The following is a 20,099-nucleotide window of genomic DNA, read 5'->3' on the forward strand; positions in this document are numbered from 1 at the left end:
TGTTCTCTAGCAAATGTTTCTGAGTTTCAAAAGAGAGATAAGTTTTCAAGGTGCAAAGTAGAATTAGGTTAGCCATCATATACATCTACACATATGCATATCTTGATTTAATTGTATGACTCATTTCTCTTTGGATCCGTTATTTGACTTTACAATATATGCATTGCAAGTATGCTCTAGCTTTCTCCCTACCCATGAACTCCATATAAGCCTTAGTAGTAGGAAGAGAAAAAGGCATATCATCTTTATTGTCTTCGTGAGGATCCACAAATACCACATATATTGAGAGACTTGAGAGTGTCATACAATGGAATATCTAAGTTTTATTTTTAAAAAAAATTATAAAAAAAACTCTAGAATAATGGTAGAACAAAGAACTTGAGATATAGTGCTTGACTTGATCGTTCTATCTTTCAATTGCTTAAGACCCAAGTGAAGGCTAAGAAGCCCCATGGTTGAAGGTAATATGGGTAAGTTTGAAAGTCAGATCAATTTATTCTAATCCGGAGGAGAATTTTTTATCGAACGCATGTGTACTTTTGAGGCGTGAAAGCATTGTAGAAACACCTAATCCATTGCTGAGTTTAGCTTTGCTCAGGGAATGACAAAGGGTAAACTTGGGGGAGCTTGTTGACGGTCACTAACACTAATTATAAACCATCAATATATCCTGCATATGTACTTAATTTCATCACCAAACATAGGAATATGGGTTTAGACTAATAAATTCCTCGAGTTTTGGTGAATCTATAAATACAACAGGGTTTATCTAGAAAAGTATCAAGGTGGACCTAAATGTTAGAATTAATCACCCTTATTCGTGACGAAATCAACTCTAGAAGGTTCCAGAGGACACCAGAAGCCAAACCACCAAAGAAAGACCGTAGGAGCATGATAGGTGGGGCCAGCCAGCCCCACCTATAGGCTGGTCAGCCCCCTAGGCCCACATGTCAGCCCCCTATTGCACCGTTAGTTCTTCATCGCCTTAAGGATTAAATCTACGTTGTTGATCAAGGTCGGTTCATCCAACGATGATCGAGGGAGTTGACGCGGATAGATGACATGGTGATTCCTTGCCCCCTACTCCACCTTGGCCTATATATAGCTGCCCCTACTCTTCTCCCAGGAGGTATCCTAAAACCCTAATTCATATGCTCCTCGTCAGGATCAGAGCCAGCTATCAAGAGAAAATTAGTCCTCCATAGGATCTAGTCTTATGAATAGAAATAATGAGATAGAGAGTGAGGGAAGAGTTTGGAGGAGGTGTCGGCCTATCGGTGCCCTCTCTACGGCTTGTACCTTGGCGGATCCAAGTTCTACTTAAGCTTGCCTTCGAGATTTCTCTGGTAATCAACTTCTGATTCAAGTAAGCATTGTGTTTATATTATTCATCAGGTTCGCGACTGTTTTAAGTGCTTTATTTCTGCTCTAGAGGGAGTAAAGTATTAATCATGAGTGTAAGCATGGTGCTTAGATTTAGGTTAATCATGGATACACCCTGTATTTTGGATCGGTGGTAGATCGCGTGTGTGACATCAGTACTATATAGCCTCGTTGAGTACTATATAGCATCGTTGATCCTTTGTAGTCCACCTCTCATCTATAGTACAAGTAGGACCCATTTGTGAAGGAAAGCATCCTCTACTGGTGTCTTTCCCTAGTAATGTCCCAAGTTGAATAGTAGAAACATAGCTTACCCAAGTTAGAATTAGAGAACCTCAGTTATCCTCTCTATGCTCCTGTTTATCCTAACCTTGTTGCTATCCCTTGTTAAGTTAGACCGTAGTTAGTCTCACACGTTTCCCTGTGGATATGATACTTGGAATACTCCTAGGTGAAAGCTACAGCAGTATCTATGCGCTTGCAGATTTATCTATGTGCGTTAATAAATACCAACATTCACCTACAGGAGTCGACATCCATTGTTCCATGATTTGTCATCCCCCTAATTCTTCCCACTAGACTAGGTCATAGAGGGCTCGAAATGTGCATGTAATAACCGCGTCGATAATGGCATCGAGTCCACAATGGCCACGTCCTTGGGCCGAATAGGGTCACTAATAACCGTAGTTCGACGGAGACGACTAAGACACGAGGGAAGGGACCATGCTCAATGTTATGGCCATGGCGAGGCAAACTCACGATCGCAACGAACAAGCACGTCGCTTCCCAACCGACTCGAAGGCTCGGTCCACAAGCAAACAATCACACAAGGACCAAGAATTAAACCAACACAAAAACAACTAATCGGAGTAGCACATATCCATAGCACAAGAGATAGACCGATGGTGAAGGCACGGCACAGGTAGTCATAGATATAGATAGATGATCATATATGAAGTTCATGAACAAGTATAGATGATAGATGATAAAATCATGTATGAACAAGTGAATGAAATAAAAAAGCGGAGCTTTGCCGACGTCAAGTAAGGCGTCGGCTAGGTTAAAAAGGGTCGACCTTGCTGCAATGAGAAAGAAGGGCTGCAGCGGCATGTTCTAACAAACTACAGCTAGCTACGACTTGCTGCTAGCTAGTTGCGGCTAGCTATGGCTTGCTGCTAGTTGGCTGTGGCTGGCTGGCAGCTTGCTGGTCGTGGCCGAGGTTGGTCAGCGAGGTCCAACAGCAACGTTTGGCTCTAGTGGATGGCATAACAGTGTCGCAACCTCCTAGTGACAGTGGAAGACAACGGCACGAAGGCCGATCTCAACAAGAATAGCGGCAAAGTCATTGGTAAGGAGGAAAAAGGGTAGAGCTTGGGCTGCTAATGGCTCACCGACGTGGAGGAGGATGTCGGGTTGCCGGAGAGGTGGTGCTGGTCATAGTGGTTGGGGGCCACGGTGAGCAGCAAGAGGCCAGCATGATCTATAGCTCCGGTTCCTAGCTCCTGGCGGCGACGAGCAGGGGTGGCCTCCCTACGATGGTGAATGAACACGACACGAGGGCCAGACATCAGATAGGAACACCGGCGAAAACAACGACAAGGAGGATAAGATGGAGCTTTTAGGGTTGGGGCCTCACCGGTGGCAGAGGAGCAGCTCCGGCGAGATGACGGTGAGATAGAGGTGAGCTCGGCCAGTAGCAGGTGACAGAGAGGTAGAGAAAATCACAGTGGTGCTTTGCTACCCGGTGAGGATGAGGGAGACGGTGGTTGTGGACGAGCGGGGCCAACGGGCGTCGGGGTCACCGGGCTTAGGATAGTGCGGCTCTAGATTGTGGACGGAGTCAAGGAAGCCGTGGTTGTCGTGGCGGCTATGACATCGCAATACAGAAAGATGTGGTGGAGTGGTGACCATGGCGAGCTCATGGCGGAGGCCGGGTCGACGTCAGGCATGGTGAGATAGAAGTGAGGGTGGCTCAGTGAGGTGGAGCCCAGTATCATGGCCATAGAGGCAGAGGATGGTGCTGCTCATGGTCGATGAGGCAGCGGCACTGTAGGCTTGAGGCGAGGAGGAAAGGCAAGGTGGGTGGCACGGAGGCCGGCTGTGGCCACGACGGTGGGTGGAGCGACAACCATGGCCTGCCAGGGCTCGGCAAGCACTAGCAGGAAGGAGCGGGGAAGAAGGGAGGAGATGGCGGTGGCTATAGGGAGCTTGTGAAGGGGAGTAGAGGCTCAACATTTTATAACGAGCGGTGGCTAGGGTTGGAGGCGCTCTGGTGATCACCGTCGTCCGTGCCATGGACGGGACATGTGGCACGTATCCCTTGACACATGGTACAGACGCTGAGGCATTGGGGGATGGGACAGGTGTGGGCGGAGCGTGCGGTGGTGGTGCTTAGGAGTTTCACATTTCATGAACTGTGGGGGTCAGCGAATGGGCCTACGGGGGCTGGAGTCTGGGCCTACTGGAGCCGCGGCATGGGCGCTGCTAGGCTGCGTGTGTGGGAGGCGAGCTGGGCCATGCGATCGTGGGCTTGGCCTGGCCGCATGGGCCGCTAGAGAAGAGGAAGGGGATGGGCCAGTGGGGAGAGGAGAAGGGAGAGAGGGAGGTGCTGGGCTGGGCTGGGAATGGAGAAGTGAAAGGGAAAAGGAATTTTCCTTTTATGGATCAAGGAATTTTGAGATGGAATTCAAAAGAGATTTGAGAAGAACTAAAAGGGGAATTTGAGAAGGGATTCTTGCCACAGATTTATGCACTCTAAGCTCTAACAAGACTCAAACATGGAACAAACTTGAGAGCACCAACACACTTCTACAAACAAATCTAAATGGATGCAACAATTTGTTAGTGTGTTAGACTTGGGTTTAACCTAGAGGCTACATGCTCCACACATTTGCAAGAAAATTTTTAAAAAGCTCGCATTTTTTGCTGCTCAAAAACCTATGTTGTTACAGTGCTCAAACCCATGCACCAATGGCATAGTCGTCCCTCGATGCATTTGATGCCCCCTTGATGGTGCCTGCTCAGGCCATGGCCACCCATGTATCCCAGCGTTTCATCATTTGCCGCACTGGTATGTTCTCCAAAAGGGACGACAATGTCAAAGTGCCTTTCGCCGAGGTAAGTGTTGTCCGATGGCTGGAAGATGACTCCAAGCAGGACTATAGATCCAGAATGCCCCTAGAAACAAATTTGTTGGGTTGATTGTAATCCATACCTATGGCTACCACAGCACCAGAGATAGCCTCTGGTCCCAACAGTGCCAGCACTACATAGTTGCTGTTGCCATTGGCATCACCATAGTTGTACTCTAGTACCGCCATATGCTAGAAGTTGTCGTTGGTGAGCTCATCGGAGTCCATGGGAAGAGTAGACTGAGGACCTAGTGGGATGCGACTGCTCAGCGAGAGCCGTGTAGCGGTAGTTCCCAACACTAGGTGAAATAATGGCCAGAGCAAATGCTTGAAGCAATACGGTCAAATTGAGATTGGGGCTTTCCCCCTTCTCGCACCAGGACACACGTCTCCTCGAGGATAGCCTTGGGCTCTAGATCCATGGAACAATGATAAATATGAATATAATAATCACCGATGGGTCATGTCGTGATAAATATGAATAAAAGTTGACAAACAGTCTGCACATTCGAATCATACCAACAGGATTGCAAATCTTTAATCAGATTCATTACAGATATTATTCAGGAATGGATGCAAATCTTATTAAAATTCATTATAAACAAAGCGCTTATACTACAACTGACAATCTAAGAACAACACATCTCAAAACTGGAAACAAATTAACAAACTCACATACAATTTACATAGCCCGTCATAAAAACTAAGAATATAATTAAACAAAAAGTCGATCTAAAAAATTAGAGTCTTCAAACCGGTAGACCTTGCTAGCTTCACTCCTCTCTGTATATACTTCATCAATTACCTATTCACCATTTGGTTCAACAACGGTTATATTGGGCGTCATCACCGGATCTTCACTCACCTCTATATGTGGTACTTCACTGTTCACCTGAACTTGTTTGCTCTCAACTTCAGATGTATTGGGCTTCATTGCCGGCACATGACTCCCCTGTGTATGTGGTACTTTAGTATTCAGGTCAACTTCCTTGTTCACAACAATAGTCGTATTGGGCTCCACCATCGGAACTAGACTCCCCTCTGTATGCGCTACTTTGCTATTCTCCTAAACTTCTTTGTTGCCAACATCTATCTCCTGGTGCATCTCACTTGAGGATTTTTGCGAATGATTGTTGCAAACCACAAGACGAGGAAAATGTGACAAAGGCTGAGTACTAGGTGGCATAGGCATTGGCGGCAGCATACCAGTCTTGTTGAAAATGTATGCAAACTGATAGTCATTGTGCGCTCTGTCCTCCCTCATCTGCTCAAGCAATATCTATTGGCCTAAAAATAACGAAGCCAGCGCCTCATCATGCTTCTACGATTTCCTCATCACAGCATCAAACCTGTCTTCTTGTGACTTTCTCATATGAATTAGTTTTGCTTGTAGGGATTGCATAAGCTCAAATTATGCCTATGCCATGTTTGGCTCAGTCGATGGCCTGGAACTAGATCCTGCAGTTTCATCCTGCAATGTATAATCCTCGTCATCGCTGTCGCAAGCCAATAGTGTAGCACCAAGTAAACCTAAAGCCCAAAACATGCCTCTGCCTCTCGCAAAGCTAGGTCAACTTCCTCATTGTTGGCTATATCAGCTGGTGTCATGTGGTCATGCAGTGCCCTCATAGTACGCCCTCCTCTACGTCTGTTAGTCAGACCGGGAGGTTTATACTTAGGGAACATACTCTTCGATTCTCTCAGTACCGTCTCCTGTTCTAGGAAACCAACAGTCTTAGCCAATAGGTAATAGATGACATGAGCATAGCGGATCCTCCTCTTGCCCTTGAATCCGTCAGCGATCCACTCTTCCCACTCACAAATCGGCAAGTCTACCAAATCGAACGGTGTGTGCCCCAACACCAAAGATAGCAACCACTGTTGCATTACTATGATTGCCTCACCAAATCTAGCTTTGGGGTATAGCGACTTCTTGAAGGCGAGTAGGAGCACACCTGCTAGTTGAGTGAGTTCTCCTGGTGACCTCAGAGAGTTAGGACTGAACAGCTGTCTAAAAAGAACAGATACAATTTCGACGGGTGGTGGCGTCCCGCCTGCAAGGGCACGACGAGGAGGTATTACTCCTGGGTATCATAATTCTTCGACCTGAGTGGTGGGAACTAGATCAACACCTAGAGCTTTAGCTATTTCTTCCCTATATAGCCAGTGGTGATCCCCTCCAAACATAAATTCAATGTATTGCCATCCTCATGGTATCCACAAAGTTGTGAAGAATATCTTCACCTAATCTGGCCCATATTCATGTGCTCTGGTCAACAGGTCTAACAGTCCTGGCATGTATGTCAAATGACCATTCATCTCTTCCTCGGTGACTCTGGCTGACTTTGCTAGGCCTTCGACTGTAATCCGACAATGTGCATAGAACTTGACGCCTTCTTCTCAGATGGCCATCATAAAACTTGCCTACATTGGAGTCCAAAATGGACCTCATGCAATGGGTCTTGGTTCTAGGAACCAATCCTCTAATGGAACAAACCTCAGCTCCTAAATCTTGCTGCCTCTCATGTTCAACAACTGGTCAGCACAGGGAATAGGGGGAGTAAGATAAATCATGTGGCCTGCCTCTAGCTTGCCTTGTGTGTCCCTCGGTTCCCTGCCGTCCAACCTTATTGTCGAATTTGCATGAACGTGGCAACTTTGGACATGGCATCGAGAACTGCGATGGTGGGTGGTACGCCCTCTATTCTCAATGTCAGCTGCTCCTAGGCCTCCTTGTAATTGAACCCTTGCTAACCTTCTCAAAGGCTTGGTTATATATTTTTGAATGGATACAAGGGACACAGACTTTCTTTGCCTGAGGCAACGACCTTTGTTGGGATGATGTCCGTGCCTCCCTCTCATTGCTTGATGCATGCGCGGGTCCTCCCCTAACCATAGTGATGAATAATCCTAAAGTACCAAAGATACACGGAGCACATAATTTACAAACAGATTTGTTTTTTATTTCAATATATAGTTGTGGGCAAGGGCAAGAATTAGATCTTACATAGAACACAACCCTAGCCGCGTAGCTGTGCCTTGCTCAGGAGGTCAAGGGGACAGCAGAAGGGGGCATGTGTACACACGATGATATATGGAGGTAAGGCAGCAGCACTCGATGCGCTGATGCGGCAACAGCTGCTGCGATTTAGGGTTTCCCTAGCTATGAACCTAGGGTTCCTGACTCTAATTGTAGATCAGCAGACTTAGAACATCAGGTCCGCCGTCAGTCGAATCAGAATTAGGTCTGTTCCCTTGAAGTTTGAGGTTAGCGGTGGTGGTAGATGGTGAGATGTAAGTAGACTGCCCTTTTAGGGTTGGCCGGTTGGGTACAAACGGATGGCCAAGATGAATCGAAGAATGATGGACAGAACAGATTTGGGCCAGGGTACAGTTGTATAGGAACACCGGATCATACGCTGGTGTTGCCATAACATGAAGAATATTATATTGTCACCATAGTACAATGGTACCATTTGTTACGTTGGCAGTTATAACCATAGTACACAACCTCAAGAACAACAAAATTTAGGTACAACAAATGTTTTTAAGGCATGACGATCATAGCCTCATCATGATCCACTCTCACATACGTAGGTTCCACGCCCTCTTCAAATAGAGGTAGGTCGACATCTACTCCGACTGCAGGCATGTCCTGATATTCGTTCCCTTCTTCCTCAGTTGTATTGTCAACACCGACAATCTTTAGTTTACCTTGAAGAACTACATGTCTTCCCTCATTATTTCCTAGGTCTGGTGCATAGAATACTTGGACTACATCTTTTGCCCATACAAAAGGTTCTTCTCTGTAACCCATGCTGTTGAGATCCATGGTAGTAACACCATTCTTGTTCTTAGATACCGCTCTAGGTCAAACCCACTTGCACCGGAAAAGTGGGACCTTAAATTCTCCATATTCTAGCACCCATATTTCTTCAAGGATTCCATAGTAGTCCATTTGCTTATTTTGTTCATAACAATCATCGATTTGGACACTGCTATTTTGGTTTGCACTCTTTTTGTCTTGTTTTCTAGTGTAAAATGTGTATGCATTTATGTCATAACCTTGGTACATCACCACTGAATTGTTCGGTCCCATGGCCAACGCATCAAGGTTAGGGTCACCGGATGTAACCTCTAGCAAATGTTGATGTAGCCATTTGGCAAACTTTTCTCTGTGTTGCTTGTCGAGCCATGCCTAGGACCTAGAAATGTTAGTTGTAGCTAATTCTTCCTTGTGCTTTTCGACATAGGGCAAAACTACATGTGCTTGTTGCAGGACTTTGAAATAAACTTGCATTAGAACACTGTACTCACGAGCACGGAGATGCTTCTCCCCGATAACCCCCTTTCCTTGTAGCCATCCCTCATGCCATGACATAAGAATGCTGAGCCCAATGTGACCCAAATACTGAATGCAGAACTCTAGTGCTTCCTCTATTGACCATCCTTCTGCCATGCACCCTTCAGGCCTGTATCTATTTCAAACATACTTCCTAAGAACGCTCATCAACCGCTCGAAAGGAAACATCTGGTGCAAGAAAATGGGTCCAAGCAGTTTTATCTAGCGAACAAGATGAACAACGAGATGCATGGACATATCAAAAAATGTTGGTGGCAAATGCATCTCGAGCTGAGTCAGTGTGTGGATCAGATCGTCCTGTAGCTTTTTAAGCTCCATCGGGTCTATGACCTTGTGTGAGATCGCATTGAAGAATGAGCAGAACTTGATGATCAGCTCCCATACCTTCTCTGAAAGAACACCCCTAATTGCCATAGGAAGGAGTTGCATCATGATAATATGGCAATCGTGGGCCTTCAAGCAGCTCATGTTGAATTTCAAATCTTTCATGTTTGCTATCCTCCTTATATTTGATGAGTATCCTATAGGCACTTTTAGTTCATGGAAGAACTGTAAAAGCCTCACTTTCTCCTTTGTTTCTAACAACCATGATGCAACTGGTACTTTCTTTTTGTCATTAGGTAGTGTTAAGGGATGCAGCTCCGCCCTCACACACATAGCTTCTAAGTCTATACGACATTGAAGTGAATCTTTCCCCTTGCTCTTTGATTGCATTAAGGTACCCAACAAGCTCTCTGTGATGTTTTTGGTAATGTGCATCCCACCAAGTGCGTGTCGAACATGCAACGTCCTTAATAAGGTAGTTTCCAAAACACAGATTTTTTCCACGTAGATTTCACCGAAGCATGTATGCTTCCTATGCCCTTTCCTAGGGCGACCTTGAGTTTGTTTATGATTTTGATGATCTGCCTTCCAGTTTTGAACTTAGGTGGTTCTCGATTTTCTACTATCCCATTGAAGGATTTTTTTTGTTCTTGCGGTACGGGTGCGTAGATGGTAGGAACCATCGATGACCCACATAAACCATCTTCTTGCTATGTTTTAGAAATTTAGCGAAGTGCCATCCAAGCAAACCACACATCCTTTGTAACCCTTTGTCACTTGTCTAGATAATGAACCAAGGCCTGGTAGGTCGGTGATTGTTACGAACATCAGCACTTTCAATTTGAAGTGCTCTTTCTTGTACTCGTCCCACACTCTCTCACCTTTCATCCATAATTGTAGTAGCTCCTCCATCAATGGCTGCAGGAATATGTTGATGTCATTTCCATGTTGCCTTGGCCCTTGGATCAGTATCAGCATCATAAGGTGCATTGGTTTCATACACAGCCAAGGCAGGAGGTTGTATATGCAAAGAGTCACTGGCCAAGTGATATGATTGCTGCTAACCATGTTAAATGTGTTCATCCCATATGTGCTCAAACCAAACCTTATGTTCCTTATTTCATTAGAAAATGACCACTTATAACTGTGATTAATAGCTCTCCACTAGGCGCCATCAGCCAGGTGCCACAACTTTCCATCATTCACTCAATCTTTCGCATGCCACCTCATCAGTTTTGTTGTCTTTGCTGTGGCAAACAAACGCTTCAAGTGAGGAATGATAGGGGAATACAACATCACCTTCGTGGTCAATCTTTTCTCGTGGCCACCTTGCATCATGGCATCATTGCTAGTTTTGTATCGTGAGGCACGGCACCGAGGACACGAATCCAAGTCTATGTAATCTCCATGAAACAATATACAGTCATTGGTACAAGCCTGTATTTTCTATACTTCGAGTCCCAATGGGTAGATCATTTGCTTGGCCTAGTACATGTTCTGAGGCAACTCATTCGGGGTTGGAACAAACTTCTGCAACAGGGATAAGACATCATTGAACCCAGTGTCTGACATTCCATTCCTTGCTTTCATCTCCAGAAGCAAAATATCAGCTTCCAACTTTGTCACAGTTGAACCTTTGTACAGTGGAGTTTTTGCATTCTTCCTCATGTCCTCCAACTTCTTTCTGTTTTTTTTCATCAAGGAAATCTAGATTCCCAGCATCAATCATCTGGTCTAGAGCATCTACCACTTCATTATATGCCAAACTCTCATTCCCTGGGACGGTGACAGTTTCTTCGACACCTTCATTCACGGTCTATAGGACTGTCTCATTCTCATTCACGTGCCCTGTTTCTCCCACATTTGTATCCTTGTTGTGATTCCGTATACCCGCTGAAGCTTGTTCGTCAGGTGGGTTCTCGCCTTCTTCCCCATGTTTCGTCCAAACCATATAGTTTGTCATGAAACCCCTCAAAGCAGATGACCCCTGATCAGCCCCATGCTATCCCACTACTTAAGATTTTTGCAATCCCTGCATGGGCAGTTTATGAAACCAAGAGCCTCAACATTATGCTCTATGTAAGCACTCACGGCATTGATAAACAACTCAAGGCCTTGCATGAATGCAACTGAACTACGCTTCGTATACATCCATCCATGATCCATCTGTGTACAGCAAAGGTAGATCTTATAGCATGAAGAAATAAAAAATGAACATGGAGGTCCCATTGAGCAAGAACATCGATATCACAGTAAAAAGCACAACAGCAAAAATCAAGTAATTGAATCTATGAAGAAAATTTTGCGGACTTCGGATTAGTTAAGTGATGACCCAGCTTTGATTTAGACACAACCTTCAAAAGATATTAGGGAACTAGCAATGGTCGAGGAAAGGGGAACAATGGGATTCGCTTTGGGTATGGCTATGGCAGCGGACGACTTTAAGTAAGGCAACATATGCCATCGACCCGGTGGTGGAAATCAGCCTTTACCTCCACCTAGATATGCAGTCTAGCGGGGAAATACTCTTTACCATTGGCTTTTGGCATTGGAAAGAACGAACACCACACTAAATGCCATTATATCAGGCATAGGGAATGTATGGAAGTGTGAGCAGCATGGCCCATCAAGCACTGGTCCGTTACAACCCTATTTGGACCAGTTTCGAATTCTTAAAAACTGGCCTATTTGGATCCCACCCAGTTTACAAAGCCAGATTCTTAAAAACTGCCAAAAACTAGAGGGATCCAAATAGGGCCACCAAAAACATTGGTCTAGCGACATGACATAGCACTACGAGTGATGACAGCAAAAGAAAGAAGCATTGGTCGGACTAGAATTTTTGTTTATTACTTTATAAAATATATAGATACATTTCCAACGAGTGGTTGTACTCGTCCACAAAGATAATACACCTAAAAATAATCCTCTTAGAGCAAGGATGATGGTCGCCTTGGTCGCTTTGGAGGAGGCCCATCATCATTCGTCGACATCATCATCCTTGGGCTCATCGTCGTCGTCCTCCTCCGTGGTGTCAGAGCTTCGTCAGGAATCAAATCAGGATCCATGTACTCCCTAGAGGCCTCCTTAGACGATGAGTGCTGCTGGACCTCATCCTCATTGGAGGACGAGTCGTAGCTAGGAATATTGAAAAAACTATCCACTGACATGGTTCTAGTCTGATGGAAGAATGGGATGAACATGGAAGAGGGGTGGTTTTAGAGGGCAGTGGGCTTGAAGAATATGTAGAGCGGGCCAGCGGGGGTGTTGGTAGTTGGGCATTGGGACACACTCTCATTTACTCACCTTCAATATTTACCGCAGGTACACCAAACAGTCATGTAGGTGCGGCGGCCATAACGCATATCTCAATCGACTTAGCGTTCCAAATGATAGTGGAATTCAACCCCACTACCACTGCCGCATTGATGATTTTTGACTGTCGGTTTCATTCCTTATGAGGCCTCCCTATCGGTCCAACCGACGGTGGAAGTATAACACGGACAGTTATATCGCTACGGCAATGAAAGTGGCGATAGTGAAAGATCAATCTGTAGTAGTGAGATAGAGTTGGGCATCCTTGTCATTCATCTCCTCCTCGGTTGGGTGTGCCCAAGAGGAGAAAACCTCAAGTTCTGCATGAGTCAGATCAAGGTCATCGATCCCCGTCCACTTGAGATTGAAATCTCGTCATGCTTGAATACAAGACTTTCAAAGTGAATAGTTAGTGGCATGTTGCGAGATGGTGAATAGATCTAAGGCCCTAAGTGGTAGCCACCCATGATCTCAGATTTGGCTAAAGTAGGCAGTGCCTCGACATCGGAGCATGTCAAATCGGCATACCAAACTCCGCTGATGATCGGCATGATCACTCTTTGAGCAAAACCCCCCTACCAAGCGCACCTCTATCGGTGTTTTAACTAGCAGATATTCAGTTCTTGGAGGAACTCGCTTGATGCAAAGAACAACCACGGTTAGGATACAAGATTTATACTGGTTCGGGCCCTCTGGAAGTGAGTAAAAGCCGTATGTCCAGTTGCTACTTATTTATATTATGATCTCGTCGAATAGCGAGATGGTGATTACAAGATGGCTATGCCTATGAGCGTTTCGATGATTACAACAGGGCGGATCGCTAGCTATTTATATTCGAGGCCTATTTGCCCTACAAGTTACATAGTCATGCCATAGTTGGAGTCTTGGCATGATCTTGAGATATCCTTCCTTGAATAGGCGAGCCGTGAACCTTCGGGTCTTCTTCGGTAGGATTCGGTGGCCAGCATATCCGGTAGTTGGGAATCCTAGGAGTATGCACCATCACTTTTGGTGCCGCAAATAAATTCTAGAAATCAAACACACAAGCATTTGAACACACACCCAAGCAAACATTCAAGCATTCAAGTCAACACACAAGCAGTCAATCAAACATGCAAACATTCCAAGTACAAATGCAAATAATGCGAAGCATTTTTCTAATCTTAGAAAATATTTCTAGTGCTACAACTAAATCCTACGAGGCACAACAATGCATATGGTGGATTTATAAATGTAGAGTTTGGAAATAGACTTTTCAAAAGGGTTATGTCTAAATTTACTAGTCAAGTTTTAATTTGTAGTAAAGTTTTAAAAGTTCAAAATTTTTAGTGGTTTTTATTATGATGCAAAACACAGGGTGTTACAGCCAATAAAAGACATAGGTCAAAAGTGACATTCAAACAACATATTCTTTACTTATAAGACCCTTGATATAATCTATGGTCCTAAGAAAATATTATTTACAACATCTTCTGCATGGACGATCACTGTGATAGTCTCAGCAGCATCAATGAAGTCTTCAATCAGGTCATCTTGATCTTCTAGCCGACCAGTGTCCAAAAACTAGGTTCCAGGTGATAGCGCTCGTACCCTGAACATAGTTGCGCTACATCTAGAGCGACACCAGCACCATAGCGGATCCCATGAGTTACCACTTCTCCAGGAAATCCTACAGGCGATCTTCAAGGGAAACACCCCAGGCGTTGACTGCTCCAACTGCTCCAAGTGTTGCCCATTGGAGAATCTCTTGGTGATTCTCTAGGTCAATCTCTCAGCGATGAGCCTCCTCGATCTCATGACGAGAAGTAGCTAGTTGTTCCTCAAGATCTAATGAAAATGAAGGGCTATCGGATAAAGTCACGAATATAAAAGCAAAGACTATTCAAAGAAATTTTACCCGCTGCCCTAGCATGAGCTTCATCAGCCTTCATCCGAGCAACATTGGTCTCTCCTTTAGATGTAGAGAGGGCTATTTGAACGACATTGAGACATAGCTTGAGCCAACCTACCTCACTCCTTTCATGAATAAGATTCCGGGCATCCTAACTATCATATGACTCAAAGTATGAAGATGAAGATACCATAGACCTAGCAAGATGTGCTTTGATAGCACACACATTCGAGGGTTCTCCAACCTCCACCAGAGTTGGTTGATGTACCACAACATGAGAGATAGCCCTGTATATTCAAAGGATTAATGCAAGGCAGCCATAGAGATAAGAAATCATTCCCTCTAACCCTTGGCGACGAAGAGGGACACGAAGGCACGGAGGTGGATTTGTGACTTCTAGAGTTTCCTCCCTTGGACGCTTGCCATGAGCCATTGTTCAGAAGAAGACTGGAAGGAGGAAAGGAAGAAGAAAAGATATGTGTGACAGCACAACAAATGAACACAAGTATTCCTTCTACTCCTTATTGCCTCCAAATTTATAGCCCAGGGGACCTCTATAGTGGGTTCATTGAGTTACACGCGAGATTATTGCAATCAATATGGAATGCCAACCAGCCGAAAGCTCAGGAAAAGTATATTTTATACCAAAATTGAGGGCATGTGTTTACACTAAAATTTGGAAAGATGCACAGGAAGCCCAAAACTCAGGGAAGCTTTTAAAAACTTAGGGAAACCAAGTGAACATGATGAAGGAGCCCTCCATGTAACAAAAAACCAGCAGACTGAGATACGCGTTATGACTATTGGCCCTACAAGACCGTTCGATCTATCGGTGGTAATTCAATGTGAGTGTTCAATGCCCCAACTTCCAACACTGTCTCACCACTACCATCGAGAACCGGCATACTACCTCATATTCCATGATGCATATGCGTATCTCATGTATCTACTCCTCCTTTTTGCTTCTCCATCTTTAAGGTTGGTCTATTTAAACCAGGTCTAGAGGCACCTCTTGGGCTCATTCCACACACTCTTCCTTCTTTAATCTTTTAGAATAGATATAGAATAGATTCACTCTTCCTCGTCCCCTCCCCCCAAATCCCTTAGCATTAGACTGAGTGAGAGAGTGGCAACTCCTTTCGTCCACCATGGTTCATGGCGTACTTTGGTGGCTCTGCCGTGGCTAGGAGAAGGCTTTCAAGATCGAGTTCTGCAGCGGCCTACTGGTGGCCATTCATCTTGGATGTTAGAGGAAGTTCCGCAAAGATAGGGAGGAACAATACCGTCAGTGGCCTGAATCATCAGCGGTGAGGCGACCAGACCTATACATGGTTGGTGAGCTTGGGTTTCTAGGTGAGAATATTTGTAGGAAATCTTGGAGGCTAGAGGCATCTTATAGCTTGCTATTGCAGGGAAGCCTTTGAGCCCATAGATCTCGACTTGGGAACCATTGAGTCATCGCCATGGGTTCCTCCTTGACATTGAAGAAGACGGCATGGGCAAGGCTCATCATGGGGCTCTCGATTGTTAGAGGGAGTTCTGCAAGGTGGTTCTTCCCTAGGCTTCTATGAGGCACATCCCTGCTCATGGCGAAGATTTGGAGGTACGGTGAAGGTTTAGTTACGCCTTCATCCGCCTTCTATGCTTCATGAAATGCCCATCGCTGAGTGCGGGGATAAACCTACGCTCACATAGTTTTTGTTACCATAACTGTATTTGCTTTGTATGTTCAAACTGCCATATATATGGTACAACTTTGTTATCGCGTCCATTATTATTGTAGAGATCAGTACCTTGATTATGCAACATCAGCTAACAAACTTGTCATGTTAGTGTCCATTGTTATTGTAAAAAGTACTCTTGTTAGTGGACATGATGTATGGATGTAATTTAATGGTTATATCTATATATGCTATGTCTTCAGTAAGCTATTAAGGCCCAGCTAAATTAGTATCAACATTGTAGAATTCTGTCACCATCGGATATAAGCATTTTTGAAAAATTGTATCATCACCGCTATTCGCATTTGTCAATGTTAAGGGGCCGCTGCTTAGTGCTCAGAAAGGAACGTGCTAGATGTAGAGGACATCATTCACAACGCTCCCCATGAGTACTTGGATTCTAACATGTCTCTACATCCTGCAAAAATAATGTTGATAATATTTAGTTCCTTTCCAACGTTCAATTTCCATATGACACATCCGTTGTTAGGTGCTAACATCTTCTGGCTGTGTTTTTCTTGTGATGCCAACATTCAATTTTCGTATGACATATCCGTCGTTAGGTGCTAACATCTTCTTTAAGACCCAATCACAACTGCCGATAGCCTTCACCATCGACGTCGTCAATTTGCAAGCCAGCGCGAGACTCCCGCGTGTTTTTAGAAATTTTGGCGGAAATTTCTGTTCCCGAAAGTCCTACTTTGTAGTTAGCTTACAAAGACCTCTACCCACCCTGTCCATCTCCTCCTCAGTGCTACTATTCCTCATCGTCGCTCCTACTCTCCAGTGCTGAATGGCACGACTACACCTACTCATCGACATGCAAGCCATGACTCACCACCAACAAGCTAGTGCTCCACACCGGTATGCCTCACCGGCACGCCCACATAGATCCATCGGTGACCCGATTGGTCCTCATCACTGGCATGGCCACTCGAGCTCACTGTCGCAAGATCCAAAGGCAAGGGTAATGCTTTCTCACACTTCTCTTATCCATGTTTCTTATCTTTTTATTCCTCTCTTATCTCATCTGAGTATGAATCAATCTTCCATTTGATTATTAAGGAGCTCACAAGCACATCCTCGTAGGCACTCCATCCTACTCTAATTCAGGTGATAGTGTCGCCGCTTCGATTGCCTGCCCCACTCCACCAGATCCTTGTGAAGATGGAGGAGGAGGCCCCCAATAAGAGGAACGAAGTGGCCATCCTCACAGACCATGTCTTGGTCCTTATCCTCCGCTGCCTCACCACCTGCACCTTGCTTATGCAGCTATAAGTGTGTTTGTCACTCCTGGAACCACCTCATCTCAAGATCCAAGTACCGTAAGGAGTTACCCTAGATTGTTGCTGGATTCTTGTATGGCACCTGGAAAAGGCAAACGCTGATTCGCCAGCGTCACCGATGAATACCCCTCCTTTTCCTTCTTGCCCTTCACCATTAAGGATTTAGTCATCTCAGATTGTTGTATAGGCCTCATCCTCTGCTGGTATGTTGGGCTTCGCTATGTTGTCTACAATCCGGTGACTAGCAAATCAGTGGTACTACCGCATAGCAACCATTCTTATGGTTCAGCTCACTTGGGGTTCGATCCGATAGTCTCCTCGCATTTCCATGTGGTTGAACTATCGTTTAGGTCGAATGGGGTGTTAGTTGTCAACATCTACACATCTAAAATGGGAGCATGGATGCTTAAAGATTCTGAATGGGGAGAGGGTATTCTAGTATACAAATTTTTTAAGAACTATATTTCTTAATGGTTTTATGCACATGATGGAGTCATCCTAGATAGTTGCTGTTGATATGGAGGGGAAGATATGGAGGAAAATTTGTAGGCCACATCGTCATGCAATGTCCATCCATGGGGATTAGGGTCAGTTGTGTATATGTATTGCTGATATTTTTAATATGTATGACCTTTCAATCTAGATCCTTGAAGACTATGGTACTAATAAATAGACATTGAAGCATACGGTGAACACACTGTAGCTATTTGGACAGAATAATATTCAATTTGGTTCTGAGGATTACAATGCGGACTACAAAGTGATTGCAGTTCACCTAGAATAAAATTTGATTTTCCTTGCTGGGGAGGATAGAACACTGATGACATATGACATGAACCGCAGAAAAGTTCATGTCCTCCCTACCCAGGTCGTATGCTATCCTAGAAGTACCAGGAGTTTTGTTTGAACGGACCTCACTGTCTGCCTTATGTTCCCTTGTTTATGGAGTCATTAGCATAGCAGTAAATGTGCATATGTTGTATTTTATTGTTAAGATATGTCTTTGTTCAGGTAGGTAGTTGTTTTGAGTTTATATATAGTCCAATTTTGGCTTGGTAACTAAACCAATGGTATGTTGAATATTATTAATTATGCTGCTTTGTGCAGGTTTTGGGTCTCAGTGCTTTTGAACAATTTTTCTACAATGGCTAAAGAAGGAAGAAGAGGGGTTCCATGGTGCATTGGCTACCAAGCTGATCAAGTTAGCTTTGCCTTGTAAGCAGGAGTGCCAATCTCAAGGAGCGGAACACATCTACCTTATTTTCGTTACATAAGTCTATAGGGAGTAGAACCTTTGTTATGTTATCTATGTACCGCTTGTGTTAATTCATCAGTTGACATAGTTGTTATGTTAGTGTCGATTATTATTATAACAAGTACACTTCATTGTGGACATGATGAATGATGTGTAATGATTATATCTTTATGGTGTGTGTTCAGTAAGTTATTAAGGCCCATCTGAATTAGGTGTTCAGTAAGTTTTGTGAACCCCCTTAATCACAAAACTTCCACTAGCACCTAGATCGAGCAGCCCCCGCTGTGCCTAGATGCTGATAGTACCCAATCTTGAAGGCCTTCTCCAAACACCGCTGTTGCTGCCGGAGGAGTTGGAGAAGGAGAGCCATGGCGATGAAGAAAATATAGATGGTTGACTCGAGATCTTTGTCTGTATCTATCTGTATCTAAAGAGGAAGGAGTGTGTGGATTGCCAAGAAGCGCATCCAGTCTCGGCTTCAATAGGCCAACCTTGAAGATGGAGAAGCAGAGAGGAGCAGTTAAGATGCATGATCTAGGCATACGTATCAGGGAAGACGAGGCATATGACGGTTTTCGGCGGAAGTGGTGAGACGGTGTTGGAAGTTGGGGGACATTCAATACTCACGCTGAATTTACCGTCGGTAGACAAAATGGTCGTGTAGGGCTTTTCATCTATTGTTAACCCATGGGTGGTAGAAGTTTCAACTGTCAGTTTTCTTCCTTAGGAGGCCTCGCTATTGGTCCAACCGACGGTGGAAGTATAACACCGTCGCTTCTATCGCTACGGCAGTGAAAGTGACGACTATGGTATATCAATCTATAGTAGTAGAAGTTCACCTAGACACAGGCGGGTCATGCTCCAATACGACGGAAACAATGACCTGATCATGGATGGATCATAAGCCAATATAGTGGTGTTAGTACATACCCACATAGGCAGGTCGAGGCCCAATGCGATGGAAATAAGGACCTGATCACAGACAGATCACAAGCCAATACGACGGTGTTAGTGTATACCCACACAGGCGGGTCATGCTCCAATTCGACAAAAATAAAGACCTAATCACAGACGAATCATAAGCCAATACGGCGATGTTAGTGTACACCACAGTCGGTGATAAAGCCGACGGTGAGGGCTATGACCATCACTGTCGACAGCTTACTGTCGAAGCCAAAATTCGGCTATGATGGGAGGTTACGATGTGGCTATGATAGGTCTGAATATAGTAGTGAAACAACAGTTATCTTACATTCAAAAGAACCTTCATTCATCTTACAAACAACCATCATGCCTACTTTGCTCTAACATTCAACTAAACATGATCTACAGGCCATCATGTCATCCTAATACCATCATGCCCACCACAAACACACAGATGAAACCACACAAATTAGTGCATCCATTCTTCATTCCCTTCATCTTCACTT

This window comes from Miscanthus floridulus, chromosome 8, assembly GCF_019320115.1.
Source record: "Miscanthus floridulus cultivar M001 chromosome 8, ASM1932011v1, whole genome shotgun sequence".
NCBI classification, from domain to species: Eukaryota; Viridiplantae; Streptophyta; class Magnoliopsida; order Poales; family Poaceae; genus Miscanthus; species Miscanthus floridulus.